The sequence below is a fragment of the Alligator sinensis genome, unplaced genomic scaffold (genome assembly GCF_000455745.1).
Source record: "Alligator sinensis unplaced genomic scaffold, ASM45574v1 scaffold851_1, whole genome shotgun sequence".
Classification (NCBI taxonomy): Eukaryota; Metazoa; Chordata; order Crocodylia; family Alligatoridae; genus Alligator; species Alligator sinensis.
The window spans coordinates 859,622-864,802 of NW_005842410.1; positions in this window are offsets into that span (position 1 = coordinate 859,622).

Below are 5,181 nucleotides of genomic sequence, written 5' to 3' on the forward strand. Positions count from 1 at the left end.
TCGTAAATGTTTCAAATTACAGAAGTGGCCAGAACCTCATTCCTAAGGCAATTAGAATTTTTTTTTCCAATTTCCAAACACACTTCTTTTGGGCCAATTTGTACCCATTGTTACTTATGCTAGTACTTTTATAGCTCTTCTTCCTCCCTGTGTTCAGTCCCCTAGATGTGTTTGTAGATAGCAATCTACTTGCTTCTCAAATGGTTTCATTAGGCTAATTAAGCTGTGTCCTTTTCTTGTAAAAATAGTCTCTTTGTTTCTATCATCATCCCAGTAAGCCTTCTCTGCACTGGTTCAGCTTGAATTCAAAATTCTTGAACATGGGTGACCAAAATAGAAAAAAGTATTCCAGGTGGAATCTCTCGAAAATATGTCACTTGATGCGTATTATTGTTTCATTTGCCTATTCTTTCAGGCATATCACATTGGTGGCTCAAAATCATCCAAAAATTGAGAATCACCCCAGTTGTTTGTCCTCTGCTTTCATTTTCACCCAATGAGCCCCAGCTTATAGCAGAGATTTTTCTTATTCATCACTAAATATTTTATTATATTGAATTTCATCCCAGTTGAGTTACCCCGATATTCAAGGTCATACACTTCTTCCTATATGATACTTACTTTCTGTATGGTTGTAATGGGGTCCCTACCCTGTTACAAGAGGGGGAAGGGGTCTAGGGGTGCCTGATCCTCCCTTCCTCAGGCAGTTCATCCCTTCCCCTGTAGCTTTCCTTTCTTTTCTTTTTTTCCCTTGGCTCTCCCTCTGTCCCCCCTCCTACCTTGTCTCTTTCTTTTATTTACATTTCCTGGGGTTGCCAGACTCAAACTCGCAAGCGGAGAAGCCTGAAACAAAATAGCCACCAGGTTCAGGTGCAGACCATACCCGATGGCCCAGGAAACGGAAATGGAGGGTCAGACCCTGAACACACTTTATAAGCCCAAGCCTCATACCAGAAAAGGGAGTCTGGCCATAGGAGCTACAGGGGATGAAGCCCCTGATAGAGGGACTGAAGCCCGGACTGTGAAGGGAGGATGCAGAACGGCAGTCAGGGTCAAGGAAACCTGAGAGCCCACACTGGGAGCCGTTAAGTACCTTGACCCTTTTCTGAATTTCTTTTGCTTGGAGTATGATGCTGCAGAGTGAGGCAACCACGGATGGAGTGTTTCATTGACCTGGGACCAGTGCCTGTGTTTTGCAGTTTATTTCCCTGATGGACTGAATTGTGGATGTAGAGGAGGTGGAGACCACTGAAAGGGGTGCTTGGGGACACCCTGACTTTCACACTCTGTTGAGAGGACTGGGGGTACGTTCTGAGCCCAAGAGTGCCAGAGCCTGCAGGGACTGCAAGGCAGGAGTGGAGTGCGGGAAAACAGGACCTGTGGTCACAGCTGCCTGCACAGGGGTCTCATGCGGCCTGGAGTATGAGGTCATGAGGGCATGGCCAAAGCTGAGCCAGAGGCTTGTGGCCCTGAACAGTGGGTCCACACTAGAAAGCAGTCAGAGTAAAAGTGGGATGAGGCCAGGAGAGCCATGGTCCAGACAAGGGTCCTGTAACAAGTGAGCAGCCAAGGATTGCTGTAAGGCCCCCTAATGGTTACCTTGACCCTGTCTGGTTCTTGTCCTCACCTCCCAGGGTCCCACCCTGGTTCCTTGCCTACCATGTCTTGTTGTAAAACTTGATGAATGGAGGCTTCCTGCAGAGGCTGGTGAGTCTAAAGTGTTGTCTCTTTCTGTCTCTGTCCCAGTTCTTTATGTCCTGATTGCCTTAAGGGCTAATGTCAAGGCCTCGTTCTGCCTCTACAGCCATGCCCATGGCTCTCGGATGCTACCAGTCATTGCTCAGGGGACAAGGTTGTTTGGATAAATGTGATATCTTTTATTAGACCAATTTCTCAGGTGAGGCACTTTGCCCCAAATCAGTACTAGGCCACCTTGGGCCTCTGTTCCCTTGTCAGGTCTCCAGCCTTCTTAGTCTTACCCCTTTCCTTTAGGTGGATCCTCTTGCCTCGGACCATTATGATGGACCAGGCTTTCGGGTTCCAGCCCCTACTCTGACTTCTACCTGTCCTAGGTTTTACCCCTTTTCAGGCTTTAGTTCTCAGGCTGCTATCACCCCTCTCCCAGGCTTGTGCTTGGGCCCTCTTGGCCTCAAGTCTCTATGTCCTTTTTCAATCTCTGTCCCTCTTGGGATTCTGGTCTTTTGCTTCTAGGGCTGTGGGCCCCTGGCCGTATCTCTGCCCTTCAGAGTCCTTCAGACTCCTTCAGATTGATAGTTATTTGAATGCAACCTACAAATCCCCCTCTGTAGCCAGTTCCTTATCCAACTCAAAATTCTTGTACGAATCCCCTTCTTCTACCTTTTAAAAAATAATCTCCCATGTGGCACCATATAAAAGTGACAGTCCAGATAAAGGAAGTGAGGTAGATCTAATCTATCTAGAAAATCAATTACCTCACAAAATTAAGTTATCACATTAGTCTCTGTTAGCATCTATCTCTGGTAAATCTCTTATCTAGTGAGCTACTTCAAAAACTGTTGTTAATTCTGGTTTCTTAATCTGAAAGTAGGCAGAGCATTGATAACCTCTGCAGAAAACACTAGGATGGAAGAAATTACAAATCCCATGGAGGCCAGAGAAATACAAGGACAACTTAAAAAACAAAAAACAAAACTGTGACTATTCCAACAGCTGAACTATAAGGTGCAAGGGCATTACTTCATTTTTATCCATTGTGTGAATACTATCAAACCTCCCTTTTAAATCCAGCCCTTAATTTCCAAATGTCCCAAGCTTTATTGATTTATTTATTTTCCTTTTTAAAAAAATGATTAGGAACATAGGACTGGAAGTAGCATCCTAGGCCATTGCATCTATTTATATGCATACGTAAACTGAAGGAAATGCCCAAGATCACCACGCCAGACTACAAGGTACAAAATTTGAAACACCAAAAACACACTGTAACATACCCTGGGTAAAAGCTAATTAATGCCTTACCACTAAAGTGGAGGGGAATAATTGGTCGATACATATTCCAAAAATCCTAAGGAAAGGACTATGTCCCATGCTAGAAAGGAAAGCAATCCCTCCCTCCAGCCCCATAAATCTGTTAGTATATCCTTGTCCAAAAAACAAAAAAAATGCCCTGAATACCACCTTAGCTATGACCAACATCCCAATGTTTCAGAGGAATGTGAAAAACAAACCAGTAAACAAAAATCCAGAAGCCAGTACACTTATGAAGGGGAACATATTACTTCCTGGCCCCTACTAGTGACCAGCAAAAACCCTGAGGCACGAGGCAATCAATTAATGATGTGGACACTGGAGTCAGAAGCGGACTGGCCAAGTTCGCCGATGACACCAAACTTTGGGGCAAAGCATCCACACCAGAAGACAGGCGGCTGATCCAGGCTGACCTGGACAGGTTCAGCAAGTGGGCGGACGAGAATCTGATGGTGTTCAACGCTGATAAATGCAAGGTTCTCCACCTTGGGAAGAAAAACCCGCAGCATCATTATAGGCTCGGCAGTGCTATGTTGGCTAGCACTATGGAAAAAAGAGACTTGGGAGTCATCATTGACCACAAGATGAACATGAGCCTGCAATGCGATGCTGCGGCTAGTAAAGCAACCAAAACGCTGGCTTGCATCCATAGATGCTTCTCAAGCAAATCCCGGGACGTCATTCTCCCCTTGTACTCAGCCTTGATGAGGCCGCAGCTGGAGTACTGAGTCCAGTTTTGGGCTCCGCAATTCAAAAAGGATGTGGAAAAGCTTGAGAAAGTCCAGAGAAGAGCCACGTGCATGATCAGAGGTCAGGGAAGCAGACCCTACGATGACAGGCTGAGAGCCCTGGGGCTCTTTAGCCTGGAAAAGTGCAGGCTCAGGGGTGATCTGATGGCCACCTACAAGTTTATCAGAGGTGACCACCAGCATCTGGGGGAACGTTTGTTCACCAGAGCGCCCCAAGGGATGACAACTAGGTCGAACGGTCATAAACTACTACAAGACCGTTTCAGGCTGGACATAAGGAAGAATTTCTTTACTGTCCGAGCCCCCAAGGTCTGGAACAGCCTGCCACCGGAGGTGGTTCAAGCACCCACATTGAACACCTTCAAGAGCAAACTGGATGCTTATCTTGCTGGGATCCTATGACCTCAGCTGACTTCCTGTCCTTTGGGCAGGGGGCTGGACTCGATGATCTTCCGAGGTCTCTTCCAGCCCTAATGTCTATGAAATCTATGAAATGTCTTTCACGCTACAAGAGCTACCTGTATACCCCAACCTGGAGACTGCAAACACATGACACTATAATATGTACACCAATGGGTATGCCAGAACTCCCTCTCCTGCCCTCTCCTGCCATACTGACCCTTGCATTAACTTAGCCAGTTCAGTCTCAGAGATGTGGGTTCCTTACTCCCACCACAAGCCAAATCCTCTAATCTTTTTTTCCTAAAATTTAATTTCCTTCCCATAATCTGCTCTTCCTCTGGGAGAGGTATACCTTCTGTAAGGCGTTGTGGAAAGTCTCTCTCAAGTAGGGTATCCAGTTTCTAGAGAAGAAGAGGGGTTTAAAGGCAATGCATCAGTATTTCCAAATCAACATATTTCATTTTTTGCCTTATATATTTAAGTTTTTGACATTTTGGATGAAAACATTAAATTTTTAAATGGGTAAACATATATTTTCCCCTGAGTTTAATTTATTTTAAAGCCACACAGGAGTTGGGAAGAGTAGTTTTGTTGAAAGGGTTGAAATAATTTTGTACATGCTAGAAATAAATGATAAGAGCTTTATATTTTCAGGCTGTGCAAATAGATAGAGAGAAGGAGAGAAAAGTATTAAATAGAAACCTTAGGATATTATAGACTTAAAAAACCCTAAAATTAACTAGATTAAGAAAATAAACTACTGCAAAAGTAAACAGGGAACACTACTGAGGCTTATTAAAAAGTGTAGAATGACATTTTACATAGCTGATGAAAGGATTTAGTCACACAACCCCATTAAAGGTAGTGAGTGTTCTCAGACACTGTTAAAGTTTCAATGACAAGGTCCTACCTAGATGGAATAGCTTGATGGGACTTGTTTAACTCAAGTGTCTTCATAGATTCATAGATGTTAGGGTCGGAAGGGACCTCAATAGATCATCGAGTCCAACCCCCTGCATAG